The sequence below is a fragment of the Pavona decussata genome, unplaced genomic scaffold, assembly GCF_977016875.1.
Source record: "Pavona decussata unplaced genomic scaffold, jaPavDecu1.1 SCAFFOLD_96, whole genome shotgun sequence".
In the NCBI taxonomy this organism is placed as follows: Eukaryota; Metazoa; Cnidaria; class Anthozoa; order Scleractinia; family Agariciidae; genus Pavona; species Pavona decussata.
Genome location: NW_028145513.1, coordinates 2,180,659 through 2,198,565, shown reverse-complemented (window position 1 = coordinate 2,198,565; position 17,907 = coordinate 2,180,659). Strand labels below are relative to the sequence as shown.

General features: G+C 37.7%; 1 long non-coding RNA gene across 2 annotated transcripts in view; it reads left to right on the top strand.

Annotated features, from left to right (window-relative positions):
- Window positions 1-17,907, top strand: part of LOC146472903 (uncharacterized) — a 68,508-nt gene that overhangs the window by 10,294 nt on the left and 40,307 nt on the right. The window contains exon 5 of one of the 2 annotated variants that reach the window (XR_014866514.1): window positions 91-283. This is a non-coding gene — a long non-coding RNA (uncharacterized LOC146472903). Of the gene's footprint in view, window positions 1-90; window positions 855-17,907 lie in introns of those variants that run through there. The other variant, XR_014866513.1, reaches the window with a different exon arrangement.

Below are 17,907 nucleotides of genomic sequence, written 5' to 3'. Positions count from 1 at the left end.
TTTACTAGTATCACTCACCATAGCTAACTGTCGACATTCAAGTTTGTCTTTTGATCTCACGTCCTCAAAGTTACTCTCTAATCTCTGCAGGGGTCGGAGGCCAACCAAAGAATAAGTAACCAGTGGGAAAAGAAGTTATGCCAAATGGGAATGGCAGGAAATGCACCTTCACAGCAACCACCTTCATATGCAGTAGCTGAGGCAAAGACTGCCACTCCTGGATACCACTGTACACTCACAACCTGGTTGTAGTTGCATTTAGGGACAGGGGAACACATTGCAGGTATTTACCATCTCCAGTAGAGAAATCTCTCGACACTTTTGGTTTTTTTGTGAGGGCTAACCAGCCAAAAATCTCTTGTGTTTATGTTTTGCATGTCAAAGTATATTATTTTTGTCCAGTGGATTTCTAATGATCAAGGCTGCTAGCTATCAGGAGTCAGGTTGCCTGGGGCGCTCAGCTTATTGCTCTGGGCACCTAACCTTTTTACTGTAGATTGTAACATTTTGCACATTGGGCTCTGAACTTCTCTGCTTTTGCTGTTGTGGGACTCCTTGAAATTTTTGGTAGGCAGCAGCCTTGATGGTGCAAGATGAATTGTAACATTTTGCTAAATTTGTTATTACATAAATTGTTCAAAAGATAAGGTCATATTTTCCTTCAGCATAGACCAATGGGGACCCACACCTGCATGCCCTATTTTTTTGTGCTTTAAGTTTATTGATACAAATAAACAGCAATGAGAATAAAGGGTAATTACAATTGACGTGGCCTACATTACTTAAACACAGTTGAGTACAATCGATAACAGTTTACGTCGTGACGTGTAACTGGGTTTGTTAGAAAGACATGAGTGAAGACACTGTAGTGTACTTCTGATTATATTTTCAGACCATGTGTCTATGCTTATTTACAGTAATCATGTGATCTCTTCATGATTGTATGATGATGTAAATATCAATGCATATTAAGTTACTACACTACGTTACTAGGGGTAAAAAGTTGGATGAAGCATTTTAATGCTGTAAAATTACTTGAAACTGAAAATTAACTATAGAAGAAAAATAAATATAGTAGTGAAGATGCCAGCCACACTGCATCACACATCTTTACTAAGTATATTTGTATGCGATTGACTATTCACCAAGATAAACAATAAACGTACCGGTAAACTGAGCACAACGTACACCAAAGTATCAACAAGAAAATTTACAACGAAACAACTCAACTAATTCTTCTGGGAAAAAAGCTTCCTTATAACACTTAATATTTTTTAAAGTAACTGCTTACAACAGATTTAAATGCTGATGTTACTAATGAAATTTTGGAAAATTTAAGCAGCGTAAGATCCAAAAAAGAAGAAAAACAAATCACTAAGCAGTTTGTTTAGATCATAATAACTCATTGTTTTGATTAAAGTTTACTAATATTGTCTTCTGACTCGATGCGAATAGGATATGCTGTTGGAGCTGTATTCAGAAAAAAATGTCTGTTGAAAGTCCAAGTATTCCAAAAAATTAATATTATAATATTATCTTTCACTTTCTTTTCTACTTTTGAATACAACAGGGTGCGTTAGTGTTCCACGCCAAATTATTCCATTAGGTTTAACTTCCTAAGCCTTAAGTGCCTGCTGTAAATTTCGTGTTTTGAATCATAATTTGTAAACTTCACAACTATTGGGCTTGCTTTACATACTGTAAAGGAAATGACAAATGTCAACCTCCTCTTTCCGAATATCTGCATCTATCACCTCAGCCAATTCGAGAATTATTTGACAGACATTTTCTTCCTCTTTCTTGGGAATCCCATGAATTTCAAGATTAAATTTTTGAGAGTACTGTTCGATATCACCATGTTTTCGTTTTAGAGCTTGGATTGTCTTGATTTTGCCTCCACTGCTCAACCAGGCGCCTAAAGTGATGATATATGGGCGTGTTGGCCAGCCAAGCCACCGTGCCATTTATTTAGCTTTAATATACTCACAAAAGCCGATTACAATAAAGGAAAACTAAGTGCACCCAAGCTGGACACTAAAACCCTTAAAAACCAGCAGGTGGAAAAAATGGGGAACATGCACCTCCTACCAAGGCAGTGGTGCCACCCTGGGGGTTTCAGGGTATCCTATGTAAAACATGGTATGCACACTTATAAGTAGCCGCTACTTAAGAGAGGATATGGCTACATACAAAAGTAAATGGCTTCCACATGACAATATTAAAAAATTAAACAAAAACGAAACCTTAGAACTAAACGCAACAAAGGCTGGCCGTAGATTACCTTTCCAAAAGTTTAATTCGTCCACGCATTCAGGCGTTAAGGAAATGAGAGAATTCCTATTGGTGGTAGAGTTAACAACAGCAAAGGTATTTCTGGTCATAAGCCTAGTTACTTTCCCGACACAGTTTCCAAGCAAAATAATTTTACCACACGCACTGGCGGGCTTGCAAAGCTGATAAAGGGAGCCCTCCGATCCCAAGAGAAACAATAAATCTTCCGTAAGGGATTGAATTCTCCTATTCATCACATGCATTCCTTAGCATTAATAACAGTTCCAAGCCAGGTGATCACTTGAGATAGCTCCCAAATGGATTATACTTCATTTGGAACAAAACCGGACTTTAACAAATCAGAGTGAACAGCTAAACTAGAGAGTTTAGCTTTGATATAATTGGCAGCAGTACCCAGGCCATCTTCAAGAAAAATGACTATCGACGTGCCCTCAGTTCTCCATTTCTTAACTAACGGCTTGAGAAGCTTAGTAAATAAATAGGGCGCCGAACTAAGGCCAAAGGGCAAGACTTCAAATTAAAAATATCTGGTGTGACAGGATGAAGTCCAAAAAAAAAAATCTCTACATGGTGATAGCCAGATTTTAAATCAAATGTAAACATAAAATCCCCAGGGTTCAACACCTCCCTTGCAATAGAAACAACTTCACATCTGAACTTGAACTTAAAGAGATAATGATTAACATGACTTTTGAATAGAAACAGATAGTGGGTTTATCACTGCTGGAGGCGCGAATACTTCTGAAATACATTCCAAACTAAGAAGTTCACTAATAGCAGACTCAACAAAGGCAGATTCCTGAATTGCTGAGATATTGTTCTTTGCAACAAAAGGTGGAGGAATTTGAAGCAGTGGCAATTTGTAGCCAAACTCAATGGTGTCAATAATGAAGAGAGGCATGTCTCTCCAGAACTAAGAGATTTACGCAATCTGCCTCTTACTGAAACGGCAACATCGATTGATTTAAATTCATAAGTCAACAATGAATCCTCTGAAAAAGGAGGCCCAGAATCCAACGGTGGCAAGGCTTCCGATTCTTGGTCTTGCTCTTGGGCATCACTCCCGACTGGTCACTTGGCTTTTTGATTCGGGAAATTGGCAGAAATATATGCGGGCAAGCAGTTCTCCAGTGGCCTGGTTTGCCACATGAGAAACAGAGGCCACCAGATTTATTGGCAGAAGGCTGTGGATTCACCCTGAGTAAATGAACTGGGAAGCTGAGCTGTTTTGGGGGGTTCCTTGACTATTCAGCTTTTTGGTCAGCAGTTTTCTCAACACGCAGGCCTTGTCCATGCTAGCTTCTGATGCATTTTGTCGCTTAATCTCTCGCTCTCTTGAGTTATAATAATAATAATAATAATAATAATAATAATAATAATAATAATAATCTTTTATTAGGAAGCTTCCGGTCACTTAACGTGGTTTTCAGAAAGGTCCTATAAAGATTAAATATACAAAAGGTTAAAAAATACAATATATAAGACAAAATTACAAACTGATAAAAACAGCAATTCAAACTAGAAGCTGAAACTACAAAGATATCATCGATGGGGTTTAAAACTTCAAATTGATAAAAAATGATCAAAGCAAAGAAGCTAAAACTAAAAAAATTCTTACTGATAGGGTTAATTAAAAAATCTGGCATGTTTCGCTTAAAAGTAGCAATATTCGGTGCATTTCTGGTCTCTCTCTCTAATTCATTCCAGTCTTTTAGAGAGTGATAGCAAACTCTCTGCTTTCCCCAATTAGATACCCTTAGATCTTTTTCATCTTCTGTGTCTAGTCATGCTTCTGTGAGCCTACTTTTACTTCTTTAATAGACCTTGAAATTACGCAGCTCTCAGTCCGATGCAATTGGCATGAACTACCTGCGATTATTTCTACTGACTCCCTGTGTGTTAATTTATGTCAAAGCTACCTCTCATCTTAAGATGGTTTGTGTAACCTTTGTGAGAACAAATATTTAAGGTTAACCAAAGACAAAAGGTCTTGGTGTTTTAGAAGCAAATACTTGAAAGTAGTTCCATAAGAAATATAAGGAGAACAGTAAGAAGAAGGTGTATGTTGATACGTGTAATAGTGGGGTAAAAGGTTCAAGATGTCACAGGGTATTTTATCTGCTTATAAAGAAAGAGATGGTACACTGTTAGCATCAAATTGTCATTGGCGGACTACGTGACATTCGTTGAACAATGAAATCATTAATATTCCACAAAGGCATGATGGCACACGGTATTTTATCCACTAAGAACAGATTGTTAGCTCATCAACGTGAAACTTAACACACCTCAGAAGTAAAAGAGTGAAATCTTGTATTTGTTAATGTGGCACATTGTCATGAGAAGGCTCAAGGTTACGAAACAAAATAGGAGAGTCATTCTTATAGCTGCAATATTGTTTTATTTAGTAAATAAAACCAGTGCAAGAAATCAAATAGATATACTGTACATAAGCATTCACCATTTGTTTGCAGTACTACAAATTTTGATGAGTGCTGCGAGGGCACAGAACATAACATAACAAAGCATCTGTGAACTCCATATCAGTTCATTATTGAATTCTTAAACTGTTCAATAATTCCATCTCAGTTTAATTGCTTTTCCCTTAAAAATGTTGGCGACCTCATTCACCATATTGAACATCATTAATTTTCTGACTTTTCAGCTCTCTCTCTCACTTTACTTCTTAGCCTGCCTTTCAAAAATTTGTGATCTTGTTTTAGGAACTCGTTAAGAAAGGCAAAGTATTCTGCGTTAGTACTCTTCTCACCCTCCTCCACCTTCTTTGGCTTCTTAGCAGCTGCCCTTTAACAACAGACATTACCAGGCTTTGTTTGATCCCTTTTGCTTGAAAAATAAGGATTCAGAGAAAGAGAGATCGTCATTCACTTCTTCTGGGTCCTTAGAGGTTGAGGATAGGATAGGATGGATAGGATAGAAAACTTTATGAACGGTCAATGCCTTATAGCCTGGGAAAATTCCATACTAATTTGGGGACACAGAATAAATAGATACTAAAAAAAGACAAATTGAAACTATTTAAAACTGCGTAAAACATTGTTATTTATTTATAACAAATTTATTGAAGAAGGAAATGCAATGCAATTCAATTCAAATTTCAATTCAATTTTATTCACACTTTTTACAACGAAATACAATATAATTTATAGCAACAAAAAAATTAAACGTGCAAAGCAATTTATTTAGTGATTTTATATTCTACGGAAGAAGTGCGTAGTGGCCAAAGGAGCAAGGCTTTTGTGTTGGCCACTACCTCTGTACAGTTAAATAAAATAGGGGGAAGTAGAATTGATAATACTGGTTAAAGAGCTCTGCTAGTTAAATTAGACTTAGGAGTGGAAAATACAACAGTAAGGAAAAAAAGTGTTTATAGCAAATATATAAGTATATGGTATACGTTATTTTTTTTTAAATATTATTTATGTTTGCATGGCTATCATCAAGTAAAAAAAGTTTGTATTTTTTCTTAAAATCATTGTAGGGCAGACACTTAACTTCCATTGGAATTGTTTCCCAGGTTTGTGATGCCACTACTCTAAACCGTGCTAAACCATAATTAGTTCTAGAAAATGGTCTGTACAGGTTTTGACTAGTGGCAAATCTGGTATTATATTTATGGATATCAGAAGCTAGGGAAACAAGATCATGGAGTGCAGGGGGTGTTTCTTTTTGATTGTATTGTAATTTATGCACAAGGGAACCAATTTTCAACATATTGTTCAAGTTCATGTAGTTTCACTTCAACATCATCGCCACTGCTGTTCAGAGCACTTACGTTTTCCTCAATCGTATGAATCTGGTTTTCTACACTTTGGTTTTGCTTCTTCAAAGCTTGTATTGCTTCCATCACAGAATCATATTTCATTGAAATAAAGCTGTGCGCTTTTTCGAGCTCATCGAATCTTCAGTTTAAGTTGCGAACGCTTGCGTTGAGAGAGTCGAACTCCTTGTGAATTTCACTGCGGATGTTCGGCAGGAATTCTTTGTTCCAAACTTCTCTTAAACTTTCTAAAGTTAGGCTCATTTTAACCCATTACGCAACAGCCGTTTCCAGAGGTTTTTCAAAATTCAGCAAAATTGGCAAAGTGGTTATTTCCTACCCCATGTGCAGTAAAAATACATAACTTACAGGGCAAAAAAAACAACACCCCTTTAGTCTAAGATAGTTAAACTTACTAATTATGGAATAAAATACACTAGTTGCCAATTCAAAATTTTCCAAAAAACAAACTTGAAGGTAAAAATTTCCGAAATTTCGATGAAATTTGATCTACGTGTCACATGGATGAAATCTGATACGTCTTGAGAGCATGTGTTTGTTTACGCGAGATTTACACAGTTGTCACGTTTTCTCAATGAAAATAGAAAGAAATACACACTGAAAGCTTTCCTAAATGAAAAATTTATTCAGAAAAGTCTTTGTTTACGCCTTAGAAAGAAACACGTATAATTATAAATGCGAGGCGAACGACGCGCAAGCGATTTGAGGGAACAACAACTCCAATTCGAAGCGAATTTATCAACCCGTGCGGGGCACGTTTTTCAAATATTTCGCAAAAACTGTTCAGAGTACAAAAAATTGGTCAATTAGAATAGTATTTCAGTACAAATTCACAATCAAACCTGTAATTTTTTGGCTGTTGAATTCCCAGAAGTACTCTAAATTTTCGCAGAAGGTCTGTGGCCTGAATAATGATTTGAGCTGTCCGCTCGCTCGTCGCCTGGATAAAACAACAATTCGTACTCTAAGCGCAATTTCTTCGCCATTATTTCTTGGACTTTCGCTGTCGAAACTGTCGAGTATTCCTTAGCAGTTCTTCTTTCGATTTACCATTTCGAAAAGATGTGTTTTCCTTTGGAAAACGCAAAACTCGGCGACTAAAAATTCAGCCGCGCGGCCCACGAGGGGAAAAAAATTGAAATTGGACACTGCTTCTAAAGACAAAAAACTCTTTTGTCTGGGCCCCCCTAAGACCTAAAAATATATGCGCAGTAAGTGGATTCTGATTGGTCAGTCCTTTCTGAAGGCAATGAGAACAGTAGGGGACAAAAAATCTCTTCTAGGGAGGGGTAGGGACCGAACGCGGACCGAGCGCGAGGATGCCCAAAATCACGGCCAGTTTTGGCCGGTACGGTGTTTTATGGGTTAAGCGAGTATACTATTCAACTTTCTTCCCCTTTAAGTGAGGTCGGCGATGTTAATCGAGATTTTGGTGGAGCGCTAGTGGACGCGTCTGGCCGCCATGACACCTCCATGAAAAAAAAACTTCAAAAGGTTACAACAAAGAACAGCCAAATCCCCATACTAAAGTTGTACCCTTAAATTTACAATGAAAAATGCAGAAATCCTCCCCCCCCCCCCCAAAAAAAAAAAAAAAAGGAGAATCTAAATTTAATAAATGTTAGTATACAAATTTTTGATATAAAATCTATATTTAAAAATCGATGAGTAACCAGGCATAATAAATTTTTTTTTAAAAACGTTCTCTGGTTAAAAGTTTAAAAACACTAAGCTTTCGATTGCCAGTCTACAATCTTTAAAAAGATTAAAGATTGTAGACTGGCAATAGAAAGCTTAGTGTTTTTAAACTTTTAACCAGAGAACGTTTTTAAAAAAATAAAATCTATATGTAATAAAATACTACTATATATGATATGGAGCGTTAAGAGCCGTCTACTGTGATACGAGAAGTTCATACAATGAGCTCTTGAGAAAAGCTTAACTCACAACACTAGGCTGTTGCCGATTACAGGATAAAGCTATAATCATGTACAAGGCTAAGTACAATATGTGCCCTCCGCATGTAAAGGACATTTTTAAGTTAGATAATCTTAGCTATGGGCTGAGAAATTCTGGTGACTTTTTTATTCCTCGACACAACACAACAACTTACGGCAGACATAGTCTAAGATATGTGGGTCCAGTAATATGGTCTAAATTGAGCAAGGATGTGAAAAATGCAGAATCCATCTATAGCTTTAAAAAGAAAATTCGTAAGGTAGATCTTGAACAAGTGATCACAGAGGGCTGGTAACTGCCTTCTATGTTGTACATAAATGACACTTTTTAGACAAAAGGACACCTGTTGATTAAAAGGTATTATTTTATAAGATAAATCAGACTACGTTTCATTGGCATTTTAAAGTTTATCTCACATTTCATTGGCATTGTAAATTTTATCTTTAGCAATATTTTTTTTATGTATCAATTAGTTAGTGTTGATAGTATTGTAATTTAGTGTCCCCTATTAGTGGGCCTTACATGGCCAGCTAGAAAACTTGACACTGAAATAAAGTTTATCATCATCATCATCATCATTAGTAAGGAAATATGCTGGTTTTTGAATAAAGCTTATAAAGTCTTGTACCGATGGTAGTTTCTGGATTTCCTGGTATTAAAAGTGATATAATTGTCTAATTTTGGAACAGAATCTCCTTTAATAAATTTGAATAGTTGAACTAGACTTAAGAATTCTCTACGAAGACGTAGAGTTGGCAAATTAAGAGTTTTTAACCGATCCTCATAGGGAGTGTCCTTTGCCACAATCATCTTGTTACATTACGTTGGAGACTTTCATGTTTGTCAGATACAGCTGTAGATAAACCTGATGCAGATTCCAAACAGGACTAGCGTATTCCTATAATGGGTGTACCATATGATTGTAACCAGTGAACAATGCCTTAGGGCATTTTCCAAAGGTGCGCTTGAGTAGGCCCAACAACCTGTTTGCTCTTGCCGCGATTGAGAGAATGTAGGATCTTCGTGAGAAATCATCTGAGAGGAGAACTCCAAGGTGTTTTTGAGTAGACATTTGCTCAAGAACTTCGCTGTTTAAGGTGTAGGTACACCTAGCAGGATCATTAGCTCTGTTAAGCTTCACACACTTACATTTTTTTTGCATTAGTTCCTAGTAACCATGTGTTGCACCAATCTTCAACTGTTTTCTTTTTTTTGCACACTTCAACTTGCTTGAGGCCACTTTGAACTGAGTCAGATATAGAAGAAGGAGAACAATGATTGTGTATTACAGTATCGTCAGCAAACATTTCTGTAGGGCATGACAAATAAGTAGGTATATCATTAACATACAAAACAAATAAGAGCGGACCCAATATGCTTCCCCGGGGAACTCCAGACAAGACTGGTTCCCAATCAGATTGACAATAAGTACTAGTTTAGCCTTTGTTGGATTTAAGTTTCCAAGTCTCATGAGAACGCCGATCCTTTGACTTGCCTTCTTACAAATTGAGCTTATGTGATCCAGAGGTATCCGGGGATGACGATGAGTTGGGACTGCCTTCTTCTAAACCCCTTCTGCAACAACTTTGCGCAATTAATCAAATTAAAGAAGGGTCTTCCTCTAGTTACTGCTTCTGTTGTTGTGATCTTTGACAAGTGTGAATTAGTCTTCCAGGTTTTTTACCTTTACCTTACTCTGCGTGGCGGTGCAAAGGATTGTCAGATGTTGCTCTTGCAGTAATAATTGGTTCAGCTGTTTTCAGAGATTTTCATATGTGTGGGAGTTATTTCTCTTACTGATGGGGAAATTATCTCATCAGACTGAGATCAGACCTTGTGTCTCAGCATCTGTCCAGTTGCGAGATCTACTCCTGGACTCGCCGTTTGTTTCTGTGCATGTGGCTGGCTGTTTTGAAGTCCCATTTCTCAAATATCAGGCTGTGGCGGTGTATGATGTGAAATGCCAACAAGCTTAAGCGACTTGGATTTCTGGCTTAAATTTTGTGAGTTCTTCATTGATTTCAGGATCAAAATCCTTAACTCGCACAACTTAAGCGAGTCAGTAATAACACTGCACGGCCATTTCTAGTTAACACTCTCTAAGGAACCCAAAATGTCCCTCTTAAAAACAACCAATGACTGATTGATTACTTTTTGGGAAATTGTTTCCTATTATCCAAGATAATCGACCTCACGCTTAAATATTTTCAAGAAATACTGTTCCGCTGTGTGAAGATGATTTGTAACATTCATGATGGCCATGAATATTCACTTAGAAAGTGTACAAAGAAAATTGCAATATAAACAAATAATAAAGCAATTATTTGTTTGTATACATCAAATTTTACTTTATGCCACTCCTTGCTATCTGAACGCCTGGAGCACCATATTCATGATTATCTGAGTCAATGTTTTATGTGTCAAAACAAGACAGCAAGACAATAACTATGTGTAACTAACATTGTTTCAAAAAAGCTCCAAAACACAAGAAGCTCCTAAATGGTGGGAGATTTCTCACCACAATATCAAAACGTGATGAAGCATGTGGGTTATGAGAACCAATAAGAAATGATAATCAAAGAGAAAATGTCTTGATGGTTAAAAAAAAAATACTTGTAACTTGTTTGATAAGAAATATAAGGAGAACAGTTATAAAGAATGTGCATGTTGATATGGTATGTATAAGAATATAGAATATACGTAAACCGTTTTAAAACTAATGGTTAAGTTACAAATGCATTAAGAGTTACTTTTCAGTCGTTAAGAACAGACATAGTATGGTGCTCAGTGCCTGAAAAGGCAAAAACTCACTCTTTTCAATGCAGATGGTAATCATGGCTTTTTTGGGCTTTAAAATAGATTTGATAGATGTTCAGTGGGGAGGCCAATAATTTCTGTCAGCAATCCAGCTTCCCACATTGAAGATATGATATGGGCATACCTGTAGTAGGGCTGAGCTCAGTTGGGAGGTTGCTTTTTTGCACTTGTGCGGCTTATAAAATTACCTGGATGCAGGCAATTTATTTAATATTGTCTCTGAGCCATACCCTGTCAATCAGGCCTTGTTGACACTTGATTATAACATTTCCACATACTATCTGTACAGATACCTCTTTTTGTAGCACTTTAGTTGTTGCCATGATAGCTATATTTCTAGGACTTTGGTTGTTGCCCCCATGATGTTTGTTGGTTTTACAGTTTCGTTCATTAAAAACTGTTCCATCATTTTGGGTCTGCTATGGTGTTTAACCAGGGCAGGATGTTTGTTGGTTTTACAGTTTCGTTCATTAAAAACTGTTCCATCATTTTGGGTCTGCTATGGTGTTTAACCAGGGCAGGAAACTTTCTTCTCGATTCGCTTGTCCATTCGGACAAGTGCAATGTGTATTTTACTTGTCCGAACCACAAAACTACTTGCCCAAAAAATCTGACAAATTTTTTCCAATGGCCTGTCCTCCGGTTTCTGGTCATTTAGCGATCTGGTATGGCAAACAACATGGCGACGACTTTTCGAATGGGATGTCAGTGTTTCCCTTCTGAATCCTTGAACTCCATCTCCACATCCGATGTACATTGGGCTGCTTTTATCAGCTAGTTCTGGATACTTCCGACAAGTCGAGCAATGCATTTGTCTGCTTGTTCCTCATAACAATCCAACTCGAACTCTTTCTGCTAAGCTGGCTGAAATTTTCTGACACGTTTCGCTTCATCTTTTTTCTTGTCATCTTCGTTTCTTTTCTTTTTGGAAGGAACATCCACGTCAATACTGCCAGGTGTTTCAATTTCAATAATTTTGATTGAGACGAAGACATTGTCGATACGCTCCACAAGCGACAGAAAAAGGTAGCCTGACAAGCACGTGTTGTCATGCGCCTGCAATTATGCTGTACAGCTGGACTCACATGAAAATTAATGGCGAATGGCGACAGGCTTCGCGTAACGAAACACACAACTTACGCAAAATGATACTTTATTTTCTGTTAAAGCTACTTTTTTATGGCAGTAAGTTATCAAATATGGAAAGAATGATTCATTCTATATCCAAAGACAAGAAAAAAAGTTCATTAATTTTTTCGTACAACGTGGTCGCCCAATCGGACAAATTGGATCATATGTTTCCTGTCCGAGTGGAAAAGCTACCCGTCTCGGACGTTCTAGACTGTTCACAGTCCCCCTATTTTTCCCGTGGGATTCTCGAGACCGGTATGCTTCGATGGAGCTGCCACCATCTTGGTTTGTAAAAGCGAGCGCAATCTGGGGAGAGTGTCTAAACTACCGAGGGGAGGGGAGTGGAGTTGGGAGGCGGCGGGAAAAATAGGGAGACTGTAACAGCTTCTCACTGTCTCGTGTTCGAGGGGCGTGCCGAGACTTTGTCGCCTCGACTAATTGAATCAAACAAAAAATATACTCCCCACAGATAAACATGTCAAATTGAAGGAAATACGATAGTCCTTGTTACAGTACCGTTTCTGTACCATTTCGAAACAAAGTACAGTTGGGAAATAAAATGAAGTTGCGAAAGTCTTTCGAGTGTAGGCTTGAAAATACAGTACAGTACATCAGCTATTTGCAAAGTGAATTTCAATACAAGCGGAACACATGCAGTGAAGCTAACAGCGAAACCTTCAGATACATACCGCATATTTTGTAACATTTATTTTAAAATAGCAGTCGGCGATTTCGGGAAGAAAAACAAGTATATTTCCACAGAAATGTTTTTTTAAGATCCGGGAAAGAGCTGGAGTTGCCAGCATTCCTCTAGCCGATCTTTTTAAAGCACATCGATCTTGGAGTTGAAGTGGATCCACAAGATGGGAAATCTTCACGTCGTTGCAAAAGCGCTTGCGAGGAAAGCCACGATCAGCAACGTTTCAAGCGTTTTGTGTGTGTTGTTTCGCCCCAGAGAATTGTTAAAAAAGTCGTCCCTACAGTTCGCCATCTACCTCAAAGCAGTCCAAAGAGACGGAAAACTGCAGTCTGCCGCCTGCCAAACGTCCGCTGACTTTCAACTATCAGACCTCCAAGCTGACGAGACAAACGATAAAAATCAAAACATTCCCCACGATCTTCACATTACACGCCAGCCGTATCCACTTTTAGAACTGGCGGGGAAAGATACGTCAGTCATGCTGTCAACGCTTTGAACTACTATTGTCTAATTGACCAATGAGGTGTTGCCGCTGCTGGTGCAACGGGCCTTTGGAAGGCAAGACGGTGAGAAGTTGTTACAGTCCCTCTATTTTTTCGCTTCCCATCCCCCACTATACTAACACCCACTCCCGCTCCCTTCGGTAGTTTAGACACTCTCCCCAGATCGCGCTCGCTTTTACAAACCAAGATGGCGGCAGTTCCATCGAAGCGTACCGGTCTCGAGAATCCCACGGAAAAATAGGGGGACTGTGAACAGTCTACGGACGTTCGGACGGCTTAAGTTTCCTGCCCTGTTAACACTTATTAAGATTATTGCTGCGCTCATGTCAGGCTGGCTCCCAAAGACACCATGGTATTGTAACTACCGTTATCACGATTATTTACCAGCAGACTCTTTATCCTCGCAGGGCTTGTACAAAATGCTCTTGGGATGTGTCATTTGCTGTCAACAGGGCCAATTAGTGTAGAATTATACTGGACACAAGTTTCTCACACAATCCGATCACTTACATACATACATGCAACCTTTATTTATTCAATGCGTTATTCCGACTGAATCAATTGTTGACTAACCGTAATCCTGTATTACAGATCACTGAATGATTGACAAGCACCCAATAACTGCATCCCTCCTCTTTCAGTTGATCCCTTATAATGAAAATCGATGCTAATATTAATATTCAACATTGCAGTATGTATATATTTAGCCAAGCCTAAAGCAGAACTCCAGGATTCCTTTTTAATAGCATTTATATAAGTCTGCTTATTGCATGAATGTAATAACCGTACAATTTGTACGAATTTGTCATCCATTCTGGAGTTATATATATTTTAGTGCATATGAGAGAAATTGCTTCCAAACTGTGATGCGGCAGCGGGAAATGTTTTGAACCAGCTGTTCTTATCAATTGTGCAAGATCACAGTGCTGAATTCCGATTTTGTTTGAGACTATAAAATACTTGTGGATGAAAAAGTTACGTTCTCTGCAAATATTGGTCCCATGGAAACAGTTAATGTATCTGTGTAAAGCTTGAAATACGTTGAATAAGGAAAAATTATCAATTGTTGCCTGAAAGAAAACAAATAATTTGTAAACAACTTGCAAGTTGGCTACCACATGATGTTTTCCATGTATGCAATTTGGCTGCTCGGATAAAAGTATTTGAAAATTCATTTCTGTGTAGTACAGAAATATTTGTAATCTCTCAATAAATGTTAACAAAATAAGAAGTATACTAGTGGTTGCTTATGGTCTGAAATGCTTGATCTTTTAAAACTTGAGTGCGTTTAAATACAAATATGCACTACGAATGAATTACACAAGTCCAACACAAAAATTAATGTTCAAAACAACTCTGTGAACATACCTATTGCAAAAATGATTCTAGTCTCTAAGTAAACGTTACCAAAAGGAGAATACAGGAAAAATAATGTTTGGTTATGGTCTGAAATATTTTAGTGTTTTAAAATTTGTACGTGTTTACAAATGTAACTAAATATGTTGTCCTGCAAATTAATTACACAAGTCTAACACAATGTTCAAAACAATATTATTCATAACTGAATATTCCTCTTACAAAAATAATTGTAGTCTGTAGGTAAATGTTACGAAAAGGAGAATCCAGGAATAATAAAGTTTGGTTGGGGTCCAAAATATTTATGCGTTTTAAAATTTGTACATGTTTATAAGTGTAGCTAAATATGTTGTGCTGCAAATTAATTACACAAGTCTAACACAATGTTCAAAACAATGTTATTCATAACTAAATATTCCTCTTACAAAAATAATTTTAGTCTGTAGGTAAACGTTAACAAAAGGAGAATACAGGAATAATAAAGTTTGGTTGGGGTCCAAAATATTTGTGCGTTTTAAAATTTGTAAGTGTTTACAAATATAACTAAATATGCTGTGCTACAAATGAATTACACGAGTCCATCACAAAATGTTCAAAACAATTCATAAGTCTGTGAATATTCTAACTCGGTAAATGTTTAAATATTAGTTTATGCACGAATATCTGGAATGTTTGTCATACAGTATGGTAACAGTCCTGTGAATAGTTTGAAATACGTTGAATATGGAAAGTTATCGACAGTTGCTGGCAAGAATGCATTTCATGTCTAAGTGTTGTGTGAGTTGCTCACCACATGGTTTGTTTTCAACAGTTATTTCGCAGGTTTGCTTGTTTTCCTAGTCTCCTAGGTAGCAGGTTGTCAGGTTCTGGATTCTGTTGCACGGGTTGTTCTGGCTGTTCCAAATTGTTCGTCGATTCTCTCACTGAATTCCAGTTGGTTCATTTCTCTGCATTTGGTTGCATTTGGCACTGAAGGAAGCTTGTGTTGCACTAGCTCTGGGGTCTTCCTGTTCCTCTGGTGGTGGTTTCACATCTCATAGAGGTTTGAATTTAGGTGTGTCCTTGCACGTGTCTCGTTATCTTTTATCCGTGTTACTTCTATCTGTGATCCCTTGACTTTGGTGACAATGTAAATGAATGGTCCATATGGAGTTTGGCCCTTACGTTTGTACTCTCTCCTCACTATGACTGCATCGCCGAGTTTGAGAGTGTGTTCTCTAGCATTGCTCCTTCTGTCATGATACTCTTTGCAAGTGTCTTTGTACTGACGGTCTTTCTCTCTTACCTTGTAGTCTCTTGTGTGCCATTCTACTGGGAAATGAGCTAGTTTTGTCCTCGCTTTGCAGTTCATCAGGAGTTGGGTTGGTGGTGTCTTTGTTGCAGAGTATGGCATACTTCGGTAGGCCTGAAGGATATGGTAGATCGCCTCTTGAGAATCAATGGCATCTTGCTGCTATATGCGTTGGTGGTATGATGTTGTCAAGTCAAAGAAGTAATATATCAAACATGAGAAGGTATATTTCATCAGATATCCAAACACTGAGAAGTGGGTTTTTTTTATAGTAAGTAGTTACCGTGTAGCGCAAAAATTTTGCGGATTGGTGACTTTTTGGTTTGCGGGAACAAATTTTTGCGGTTCGAGATGATTAAAATTTTTACTGGGAACTAATTTTTGCGATGGTCTGTTCAAGTAGCAGAAAATTTAAGTAGAAGAAACCTTAATATTTTCAACTTTTATTGTACTTATTAGAGACATATTACTGTAATACCTTACTGCGCAAAGGGACTGAACAACAACAAAACAAAAAGCCTACCCCTACCATGCACAACAAAACACTGTTTCGTTACGTTAATTACTGTATTACTGTATATTATTTTATAAGAAAGCAGTATGAATGTTTGAATTACCATAGATGAAACCTTTCTTGGCATACAGAGGGACTTTCGAGTGAAAGATGTAGCAAGTATTCAACCTTGAGACCTAACTTGGAGCGGCCTGCTGAAAAGCAAAACTATGCCCTACTGTAACGCAATGAGACAGATTCAGTCGACAATAATAACACTCTTGTTCAGTGGAACTTCTGCACTTCTGTATAGTTGGTCGATCTGCTGCACTATACCTGCCAACTTTTTCTGAGTCAAATGTGTGAGATTTTTGCCTCGTCATGAGCGGGATTTCCGAAAATGTCCGAGCCGCTTCCGAAGATTTCCGACAATTTCCCGAAGACTTCCGAACGTTGCTGAGAATGTCCAAAGTTATTTCGACGACCTTTGAACACTTACGATTCAAACGGATTGTAGACATTTGAAAGCTTTTGCGATTGTTATAAAAAGCAAAGAAATAATATATAACAAATCTGAAATGAAATAAGTGTTTTTAGAACAACTCGTCCGGATTTGTGAGTCAGGCGTGAGAAATTGTCCTTGATACGTGAGATCGCTGTCTTTAGTCGGCAGGCGTGAGACTCACGCATGATGCGTGAGAGTTGGCATACTGCACGATTCGAGACTGTGCGTTCCTTCAAATGACCCATTCGAGCCAATCTAATGTACTAAATTGCTTTACTCTTGACAGCTCTTGTTGCTTTTTCCAATGGAAAGTTAATGTTCTTGTTTAAGTCCAATGTATATCGCCCATTGACACAAGTTATTGTGCACGTAGAAAAATTGTTACAACATAGATATGAGAATGATCCTCTCTTGCCATGCCTACATGAGTATAAAGCTAGGGGGAGAGTAACGTAGTCATGTCAAGCAATTTGTCTACTTTAAACTGAATGAGTTTGAAAAGATTTGTTGAACAATTTAAGATTACTGCCATGTTTCACGAGTGCCTTCAGGAAAATCTAGCGTACGCGCGCTGCTTTCTATAAAACCACGGAAAACTATATATCACTGTAAAGCTGATAAATTGAAGTTTGCGAAAATATCAATGTTTTTTTATTTTTTTGGATACATAAGCGCTCAGAGGCCTGTAAACTCAATACTAGCGATGTGTACTTAACTGAATTACCCACTCTCACGTAAAGGCGCACAACCAAACAGACTGCACAATATCAATCAGGAGATAATAGGCTAACAAAGTGTGTCAGGCTTTTTCTTTATTCCTATTGGTTTGTGAGAAAACCCATCCTAAAGATGGACAATGGAAATTTTTTGTAGTCGCGTCAGATGTTAACATGTCACGGGAAAAATATTTTGAATTTCGTAAAAGCCTGACACTTTGATGCATTAATATCTGATGACCATTTTGGCCAAATTTCGTTGAAATCTGGCAAATCTACATACCCTATTAATTCATTTGAAGATAGGGAATTCGCGCAAAACCAAATGCCGTGTTTTCGGCC